Below are 12160 nucleotides of genomic sequence, written 5' to 3'. Positions count from 1 at the left end.
TAAGCCACACTTCTAAAGTATTAAGATTATAAGTTAATCTTTATGCTTACAATTTGTGGATAAACTATATTTCATGCCCTAAATCCCTGTATTTTATTTTGTATCTTAATATAAATTCGAATATACTCACCAATAAAAGATATATTTATTATTCCAATAAGATTTCTCTTTTTAGATCAAGCGGGGAAAATATTATATAATCATAAAATCGGCCAAAAATGGCACAGATTTCTGTTGAAATGATATTGTAAATGTAATCTAAAAAGGAAACTCTATTCTAAAAAAACACAGAATGAATTATTTAATAGATAAAATACTTTTTTTGTGTATCGTTTGGGGCTTTATGATATCTCCACTTCGCCAAATTCTTAATATGAACATAATAATAAAAAAATGTTACTTTATGGCTTATATAACAGATACACATGAGCACAAGGTTTATTACAAATGGCAGTGCTCTGAGTATCCCTGGGTTCAAGGCATAGCTTTTTGCTTAATAAAATATTTTTTTACGTTTTTTAATCAACAAAAATGGTTGGTTTTTGCATATTAAAATCATAAAAGGCACATGGATAAATAAACCCAAATTGTCACCCGATATAGAGATATGCGTCATAAATTGAAATAAAAATTAATGATTGAATTTATAAACTAATATCCACAAAATATAATTTCACAACGGATAAATAAAAGTCAAATAATATTAAGGCAATAATTAAGGAATGCATTATGAAATTTTCAATTTGAATTTTATTATATATTCCATAAAAGAAACATTTTTTTAAAATAATATTTACACATATATTCTAAATTAGTCATCTCTTTATTGATTTTTTTTATTTATACAGAAATTTTTAATTTCATGAAATGAAAAGCGTTGAATCGAAAGAGTATATTTGTGAATTTCCATTAATTATAACGCATTAATTAAATTTTAATCAGTCAAATTGGGCAAAAATATTTTTAATAAAAAAATACAAATAAAATACAAGTATTTTGATCAGGCTCTAAATTTAGAACTTCATATTTGAGAAATCGTTAATTTAAGTTGATTAAAACGAATTTTTGGTTAATTTGTGATACGGGCTTTTTTAAAGAAAAAATACAACATATTGGTTATTTTATTCTTTTATTAAGAAAAGCTTATATTGCTTGGATATTATTAGATGAAAAATTGTAAAGGAAAAAATAAAAAAAAAGGAAAATATGGAATTAAAAGCTATACGGAATAGATTATATTAGATGTTGGCCATGATTTTTAAAAAATTAACGCATCTATTTTCAATTATAAATTTGAGGTTTGACTACCAGCAAAAAAAAGATATCTTGATAAATGTTTGTTAAAAAAAACTAGTAATTTTTCTACCAAGTTTCAATTATATTATAGTAAAAACCTTTACAAAATCCATCCTAAATTTCATCATGCCTAATTTAGTGTATTATATATTATTTTCCAAGATTAGAATTTTTCGAGACAAATAAAGAAAGATTCAACAAACTAACAAACATTCTATCTACTTAGAAAATACATTCTTTATAATTTTTCAATCTAAATTATCACAATATAAAGAAATATCCATGTATTTATAACGATATACTTTTAATGCCGATATTTTTTCAAATGTAAAGCTAATGATAATTTCTTCGAATCTATTTAAAGTAAAATATGACTGATCAATAACTTTATAAAATTTAATCGCTGCTAATCAGATAAAAATATGGTGTTTTCTTATTGGTTATTTGAATGCTAGGGTCTATGAATATTTAAAACTAATATATATAAAAATATACTCACGAATTAAAGCATAATATATGCTCAGCATAAAAATATAGCAATTTTTTATTTCAATTCTTCATACAAAAATTCATTGTTATCCATACCCAAAATTTCCAATCTTTTAAATTGACAAATTCTCGAATATGTTATCATATGATCCATAGTTTATCCCTCTATGGAACATACGCTTTAAAGTTTTCCTTTCAGACTTTATATGTAGCGCAGAATGATAGTTGGATCTTTAATTAAATCACTACACATGCATTGTTAAACTCGCATTTGATATATTTAATATTTATTTTGTGATCAATCATAGATGATATTTTTGGAAAGGGGAAAATCAAAACTAGAACACAACATTGAATATGGTTTTTAAAAACTGAATCTGCAAAACGCATTTGCTTTAAATCTTTTGTTTTTTAGCATCAAAAGATAACCAATTCAATAATATAATTGACATTATCGTCGCTACGCCACACATTATAAGACCTAACATACTAAATTAAAATTCATAATTATTGTCATAAAGAAGGCAAAAAATATTATATAAATTTTTTTTATCGAAGGCTTCAAATCGAAGTTCGACTTATTTACTGCACTCAATTATAATCTATTTATTTTATATTTTACACACAAATAGTTTCGGTACTACTTAAATGTTTCTGAATATTTTATGTTTTTATATCTACATTTATTGGGATGTATTAATGCCATATCAGTTATTACTGTCCTTAAAAGTTTCTTTTCTGTGTTTTGAGTTTGAATTCGAATGTTACGGAATTTTTATAAGGCCTCTTTGAATCTCTAAAATATATATAATAGATTTAAAACCTTTTAAAGTTGTTTATTCAAAGATTTTGAATCGAATTATACGTGCCAATTTATATCCAATGATTTAATGGAAAAAAATTAAATTTTGAAAACTAGTCGATGAGTTTTTATATAATTTCATTTGATTTTTGAAAATGTATTTTAATGATGTATATGTGTTGTTTTTTTATAGAAATAGACGAACTTAGGACATAAATCAAAAACTAGAACATAAATTGAATAATTAATTCTAATTCTAATGTCCTTTTTTTCTTGATTCTTTCAAAAAATGCATAAATCACGTTTTTTTTCAAAACTTCTATTTTTTATCTCTATAAAACAATTTAATCATGGAAGTTTTTAAATATTTCTTTACCCCGGTTTTTTAATTTTTATGCATCAATTTTCATTATTTATTACTTATTTTCAACAAATAAAAGTAAATACTCTTTCGAATGCAGATACAGAGAATAATATTTTTGATATGTTTTTATTAGTACAAAAAAACGTTTTTATATTTTTATAAACAAATAACACAATTTAAGTAAAATTTTTTCATTATTTTTTGTGTAGAATTGAAAGTTATCAAATAATGTATCGCTGTGTATTGGAACTCATAGTATATAGAAATCTGGATTTTTTTATCCAATAATATTGTACATTAATTTGTGAATTGATATAATATTTTACATATTTTTTTAAAAAATAACAAAACATAAAACAATTCGAGAATTATTCGTTACTTTCAGGAAAAATATATTTTTTTCTTTTTCTTAATTTCTTTTCTTATGATATCAAATTTAATCTTTTCTTGTTCCATATTTTACTTATAAATCCATATTTTTCTAATAGTTTTTAATTTATGATTAGCTTTTTCTGTTTTATTTTTTATATAGCAGCGTTAGTATATAATTATCTCCAAATTTCGACGTTTCTTGCTCTTTTAGAATATAAAACGCGCAATGATTTTTAACATTCAATTTACTTTCAAAGCATTTAATATACAAAATTTCTAAAGTTTTTGTTATCTTTATAAAAAAATTTAATCGATATAATATCGGGTATTCTGCAAAAAAAAATACACATATTACTGCTATATAAATGGTCTGTCCTGATATTTGTATTTTGTATTTTTAAAAGAAAATAATGCTTTTATAACTATCATTTTTAAGTTCAATTTTACAGATAAAATAATATTTTTAAACTAAAAAAAAATCTTTGACTCTTATTGATTTAAAACAATTAAGAAATCTGAAATGTTATTTTTATGAAATATTGCTATATATCGTGTAAATAATTTTTCATTGAACAATTATTTTCAATATAATCTGAAGCTTTTATATGAAAAATTTCCGTGCTTTTTATATAAAGGTAGACATATCTTATGTTTTATGTATCTTTATTTAAAACTGGAAAATTTCCGTACGTAAGTTCTTAAAAATATAAAATGATGCATTAAAAAGCAAAACTTCATCTATAATACATGCTATTTACCCCAATCGATATGCACTAGAACCTATTTTTTATTATTTTTTCAAATAATTCAATTTCTTTGGAATCCAGTTTTTATCGCTTGAAGTTTGTATGTTAAATTTTATAGATCTGCGCGCGTGACAAATTAGCGAACCTGTCCTACATACCAAAAAAACTGAAATATCAGGATAAAATTTTGATCTTATGTTTATATCGCGAATAAATATTAATAGAAGAAGGACATATAAAGCTCTGTTTACTAATAGCTGTAACAAGCTGCATGGTTTACAAAAAATTACAAACACGATTATTTCTTTTTTTTAAAAGACTAGTTATTTATTTACTTTTTGTTCTACGGCAAATCATATAGATTTTTATCAAGTAAAAAATTATCATAGATATTATGATTCGTAGAAAAGCCATTATTTCACATGAATTTTGAGGTTTTATATAATCGTCGTCTTATATAATAATAAAAAATACAGATAAACTGATAATACTAAAAAATTGTGTATAAGTGTTCATATTGCGTACGATTTATCAAAAAATCGAATATAAGTTCGATATCCCAATTAAGCAATTTTCGTGCGAGTACGACAAATGAACCTTAATTAAAAGCGAGCATATTATTAATTAAAATCAAAAGAAAACCAACTATAAAAGAAAGATTAGGTGCGCAGCTTAAATAAAAAAGGAATTTATTTTAAGGGATTTGCTGATGATCAAATTGATTTTATATGATTAATAGAGAAAAATGGAGGAATTAGATACAGGTTCGCATATGATATTCAAGCTTATTTTATTTTATACTAAAATTAATGAAATAAAAAAGTTCACAAAAAATGAATTCTTTATACCTATGGTCTACAACTATAAAAAGGTGCAGTCACTCTATTTTTTCAAATAATATAATAAATATTTAAAAAATTAGCCCGAGACCCTAAAAAACAGTTAAGATTGCATTATATCTGGTTTATAGTCGACAGCCAAAATTTCAAGTTAAATTACATATTCTGTTATCGATGCTATAGAGTTTGTATTGAAATTTTACTTTACTCTTTTTAAAATTTTAAAAGTTCTTATTGATTATATAAAAGCTGCTCTTTCTAATTTAACATAATAATCGATAGAAATTTATTATATTATTGTTTATTTCAACCAGTTAAAAAAATTAAATTGAAACCGCACATAATCCACAACTTTACTGTTGTCCAAGCCATTTCTCCTTGAACTAAGAACTACTACAATTAATTTCTGATTTGGTAATTCTCCCAGCAATAATATCATATAAGTTTTTAAAAAATTTATCACCATCACTAATGGTAGAAGCATTTTCTTTCCCGATAAAATATTTCCACATAATTTTTGATTTTTAACTAGTTTTTGAGACATGTGGTGGAAAAAGAGCCTAGAATCGAGATATACAATATATAAAAGCTTTCTACACCATATTTTTCCTGTTAATACATAGTAAACGCCGTATTAAGAAAGTTAGAATATTTACAAAGCGGAATTATTTTATGAAATTTTTTTATATTTTATCTATAAAGAAGTCATTCTTTAGGGGTGTCTAATTTATAATACATTAAATTTACAAGAGTGACCATGCAATGACTATATATATAAATATTTTATTTACAAATCTTAAGATATAGGTTTATGTATTATTTTAAATCTTCGTTCCTATTTTAACTGCGCATTTAGGGAATTTTTAAGGCTTATTTTAAACATTATTCGGCGTTTTTTTTTGAATAAAAATTTACATTATACATATATAGAACCATATTTATGTATATATCGTTGTATATGTTTTTAGAGTGTTTACATGGCAAGCATACTTTTTTTATTTTGTATAAATTATTTATAAAATAATTTTTAATGCAAATAGGTTTATTGAACTTTGAATAATTTGTGCAATTATTCAGAATAATTATGTATAATACAGGTAAGCAATTTTTTTGTGTATCGTGTCAAATAAAACGCCCTAAGTTCGAGAAATACAGAAATTGATTATTATTAATATAGAAAAAATTTATAATATAGATATATAATATCGAATACAAATATGCATGGTTTTTATATGCAGTGGCTATTATTTAATGGAAAAATTTTCAAGGAACCGATCTAATAATAGCCAGATAAATAAATCTGGAACAAATGCAAATTTTTTCATTTAATAATTGAAAATATTGAAGAATACAACATTTTTGTATTCATAAATGACAGCATGCAGGCAAGATCCCTATATATTTTTTAATAATAAAAAATTACAAATCTACTTAACGACTTCAAAGGCGTATTTAAAAAAATGTAAAATAAATAATTTATATATTACTTAAGACAAAATATTGTGTCTACGGTTTTCAAAATTACCTCCAACTTTTCATAATTATCCTTTTTTTTTAATAAACAAACTTGAAAGTTTTCTAATTTTATTAAACATAGATTTTTGTTTTATCAGCCAGAAAATATCTTAAAACACGAATAAAATTAAATATATATAATATTAATTTATTTTTCAAAGAAAAGATGGATATTTTTTTTTAAATATTATTTATTTTATATATTATGGATTTTTCATCTAAGTAGTCTATTCCACAACCTAAGAATATCTATAATTCGCGTAAATACTTTTGTTTGTTCTTTCCTAATTTTCTAAACTATAATAAATCAAAAGATTACTGTATATCCTTAAAACTTTATATATAAACAGTGAAAATGTGTTTCTTTACTTTTCATCAATTCGATTTTTGCCAACTAATTTCGCTAAAAATACTTAATTTTTTAATATAAATAATATATTGTGCCCTGATAATAGTTTAGCTGTTCCATTCGTTTTTATATATTAATGCAATTTAATTTTCACAAAGAACATTATTTGTATCCGCATTTTTTATATCATTCCAAAGCTGTGAATGAAAGCAAAGGGCCTTTAATATATGCTTAAGTAAAAATTAAACACCCTACAAGTATTTAAAAACAAAAAAACGTAATTTTTTTACTAACCTTCAATGATATTATTAGAGCTCTTTTATCTCTACAATATATCAATAATTTGATTAAATCCAATATCGATGCCTTGTATTATTTTATATTTACAAGAAATGTCTTTATAATATTTTTTTAGACTGCCAGAATCAAAAATATAGTCGGATAAATTGATTATTATTTATTATAGCCCTTCATTTATGCCATGATTCTTAAAAATTATTTAACCTGAAATCGCATATCGGTATTTTTTTAAAAGGTTCACGTAGAATTATTTATAGCTAAAATTATTATTATTTTGTATAATTTATCCCACCAAAGAACTAATTTGTCTTAAATTGTGCTCGCTTAATTAGTAATCATGTATATCTAAAACACTATTGCCGCGAAATAGACAATTTTGAGTATATTTATAATTTTACTCTAACCAAGAGCCAAATCATAGTATATCTTCTTAAAATGTTAAATAAATGAGCGAATTATCACCTAGGAATATTTTTTCTGATCCAATAATGTTATTTGCATCTGATTTCAGATGTGAAGAACAAAAGAAGATTTCTAATTTTATAAATATTTATATTTGATAAAGCATATAATAAGAAAAATTATTTGCTTCAAATTAAAATATATAAAAAACAAAGATAATAAAGACTCACAAATAAAATACCATAATTAATCAAATAAAAATTTTATAACAGTATGCTTAAAAGAATGAGTTGGATTTTAGATAATTCATGGGGATTTTATATTTAAAAATAAAGATAAACTAATATTGATGTTTTAAATAATCAGACCCATTACTTATATACGATATAATTTATCTTTAAATTCATAAGTCTACAAATTATTCAATTACTAAATTAATTACTCTTCTACCTTGATTTGATTTTTCAAAATTTGTTGTATTTTTTCTTATACTGCGATTTACATAAATCTACTATCCACTAAAAAGAAAAGAACACTAAGAATACTTTGTGCTATATTTTAAAGTTTTTTTATGTTTTATGAAGTAAATAAGAAGACAATTTTTGGAGAAAAAACGCAGATCCAATAAAAAAATGTTTTTTAAGGTATTTACACGTTTTTTTTTCATAAAAATAAACACCTTTGAATATCATAAAACATTTAATGTGGTATATAGCAATTTATTTTTACTACAAATACTTTTATGTACCCTTTACATCTTAGAACACCATTTACACATATAATCTTTTTAAGATACATATTTATAGGGAAATCAACATGCAGAAAAAAAAAGTACCAATTTTCGTTTCATATGCTAATTTAGAATTAAATACATGTTTATACATGATCAATTTAACTCAAAGAGGAAAAGTAGTACAATTAAATATATAAGCTTGTTTTTCTTGATATTTTTTTATCTCCCTATCCCACTGAAACAAAAAAAATGATGGAAAGAAGCATGATAGCGAACATAATAATAGAAAATTTTCAAAAAAAAATCAATTCTGATTTTTATTTTATCGGATCAAATGTAATATAATTCTCAAGTAAAACGATATAAATTATAGTATTGATAGTAAATATAATACATCTAAGATGAAATATGTTATATAATAACACAATTAATCTTTCCATAATTATATCATGATGACATAAATACGAATTAAAATAGATAAACTTACCTTGATTGTTATGTCGTCCATATTTATTTTATATTTTTATTTCTTAATTATCTTTTTATATTATGATGTTTTTGTGATTTAATATTGAAAATAGGTTATTCTCGGATAGCTTTACCTTTGATTTTTTTTCGTATCATTATTTTAAGCCATTTTGTTGTTCTTTCTCTTTTTTTGACAAAATACGAACGTAATATAAAAAGTTTGAAATTTCAAATTAATATTAGAATCTATATTTTATTATAAAATAATGAATTAGCTTTATTTAAACGACTAATATGGGTGTGGAGGCGCATATATATTATTTATTAGCGGAAAATCATTTTTTTCCGATTTTTCACATTTTATTTGTATAAATTTAAAACTAAAATTATAAATACTTTCAATCGAGCTATTTAGTCCTTATTTTAAATCATAAAATAATTATTGAGATCAGAAAACTTTAATATCTTCAAATACTTTATTTTGCCACCAGTTGAATGACATATGAAGTGGAAATGATGCAACTGAATAAATGATTACTTTTAAAAATTAATAAAAATGAAATGTGTTCTAAAAAGAGAAAATTCGTACTAATAAATTAGTTGAAAGAAAATACTGAATATATTTAACAAACGGGTATATATAGCCAAATAATTCAAAGAAATTGCCGAAAGAGTTGTGCCAAGAGCTGATATTCCACATCACAAATTTATACATATATACAAAGAAAACGAGCTTAATGGCCCTTTAAATGGTTATATTAGAGCAAAATTGTTAAAAATGAACAAGTTCGATTTCAAAGTATTTATTAAAAGCTTCAAATCATCGAAAATATTTTCATGTTTTTGTTAGACATATAAATAATATAATATACAACATTTACCAATAATAAATGCGGAAATATGCAATATTTAAAGAAAAGCCTATTGCGCGAATTTTAAAATTTAAGTGTTGTAATTTAACCCATTATATACCGATTAAATTTATATGAATCTTCGTGAATAAAATAAAAGTAATTTATATCGAATGAATCGTCTAATTTTTCACTATAACTTAATTATCTAACTACTTTATCGTTTTACTATAATATGTTAAATTATATTTAGAGCGCAAAACAAAAATAGTGAACAAAATAGAGTCATTTATTAATAATAGTAAGTCCATAATGTAATAAAACTGGTACAAATAGAGTCAACCAAGAGATTTATGTTACATGGTTTTATCAATGAATATTTAATTGGATAATGCCGAATTTTTTTACTTTCAAATGTAGTATAATAAAAGAAACACATATACAATAAAGCAAAGGTTTAGCAATAAAGGAAAGCGCCAAATGAAAAAATTAAGATCTTTATATTAATTTTTGCATAAAAAGATGTAAGTTTTTACTAAAGTTTATATATCAGCCTTAATTCTCACTTTGTTTAATACCATTAAATTTCATAGAAACAATTAATACGTGGTTTATTTACGCTGAAAGTGATCTAACCATCTCAAATTACATGAATTAGCTTATGCTTTGAGGTATTTTTACGATAATTTTAGTGTTTGAATTTTCCATCTGTAATGTAAATACTATTTCCTATATTTGAGGGATTAATTTTGTGATACATTATTAACCCCTTTCCAAATCTTTTTGAATTCCCTATAAAACAAAAATAAACACCAGTTTACACCTAAATCAGCTTTTTTTGCAAAATGATGAATAAAAACTTTATTGGTCACCGTAATCGCAAAGTAGAATACTTCCAATAAGATCGACTATTTTAATAATAAAGGTGTTGTTACATTATGGAAATGGTTTCTTTTCGAATAAAAACGTTTTAGAAATACAGACATATATAATATTGAAATCATTAATTTTTTATGGTATAGATGATCACCATCATTTCAATATCATTACATTAAAGCCATAAATTCTGCATATCCTCTTGATATTTATATTCACTTACGATGTAATGTTTTATTATTTATGATCGACATATCTTGTCATAATGTATGCTAAGTATGTTAAATATTTATGTTTTCAGTGAATTTAATATTATTTGAATTTTTATGCAACAAAATCATGTATTTTTAAAACTATTTTCAACTTATACCTAGTTTTCACAAAAAAAATCCTTTTTATCGACAGAATCGATTCATATACACATTCTTGGGTTAATTTGATTTTCGGATATCAAATTTATTCAAGCGAAACGTTATATTCTTCTGTAGAGCAGCCCAGCTTGGATACGCTTTCAGCCTCATCATCTTTTAAATCTTTCTCAATACATATTCATCTTTAAAATCATCCTCATTGTATTTTACTCTTCAAGGTTTACCAATTAAAGTGTTTTTCTCAATCCTATTGTTTGTGCGTGTGCTTTTGCTTCTTTAATCATTTCTAAATCCTTAAACTACGACTTATGGTATTTTATTAGCACTCTATTCCATGTTATGAATGCGTATAAATTTTAATGTTCTGCATTTGTAACTAGGGTGAGTTGATTTCTAAACATATAATTTTTTGTCTACCTCTCATTTTCAATATATTTTTGATTATCGATACTTGTTATACGTATTTATATTAATGGGGTCAAGAGTTAAATAAAAAATTATTATCTAGCATATTTAAAAAAAGTAGTCGAGATAGATTAAGATGCCCTCACTGTTACGGCTCTTTAAAATTGTCGACCCCTTTGTAAGAAGATGTAAAAAAAGTACTTAGTCATGACTATACAAGAAGTCAAAACGAGATATTAATATTTCTTCACTTTATGGTATGAGGAAAATAAAATGTCAAAAAACAAGAAAATCCGTAGACACTACGCACAAGAAATAGTGAAGAATGAATTCGCGAGGATCAAAGTAGATACAAGAATTAAAACATACATCAATTTATCGAATGACAGACCTGATATTTTTGTATATGACAAAATGAAGAACTGGATCACTCTGATCGAAATTGGCGTGACTAGTATCGACACTATAAACATAGTTGAGAAATAAAATTGTGAAATTATTATCTGCTAGCAGCTGAGATATCATTAATTGCAACCGCAAGAGAAAAGTTATTCTATATGTTATAACTTGTGACGGGCCAGAGACGATGTATCACAAAAGGTACCCGAAAGGAACTCGAAGTTACGAAACAGATTTTGATATATATAAAACCCTCGAATTAATAGGTCTCGAACTAAGGAAAAGCAGAGAAGATGATTTCTCTGTGAATAAGATAGCCTAAGGTATAAAAGCGCTGTGTGCACGGGAAACCAAGCAAGTTGTGCTCGAGAACAAAAACTAAAATATTACCATAAATTTAGCCCTATCAATAAATATAATTTAAAAAAAAAGATTATGTCAAAGTTAAGATTAAATTGACTAAACACTTTACTTCTATCATAATTTTATAATCAAAAACACATTCTTTCCGTTTTTATTTCTATTGATAAGAATTCTTATCATTATCAAAAATTGTGTTGCAATCTTGTATACTAAACCATAG

Source organism: Rhyacophila brunnea, unplaced genomic scaffold (assembly GCF_057557595.1).
Source record: "Rhyacophila brunnea isolate RB1 unplaced genomic scaffold, BYU_Rbru_1.0 scaffold_37, whole genome shotgun sequence".
NCBI classification, from domain to species: domain Eukaryota; kingdom Metazoa; phylum Arthropoda; class Insecta; order Trichoptera; family Rhyacophilidae; genus Rhyacophila; species Rhyacophila brunnea.
This window is presented reverse-complemented; position numbering follows the sequence as displayed.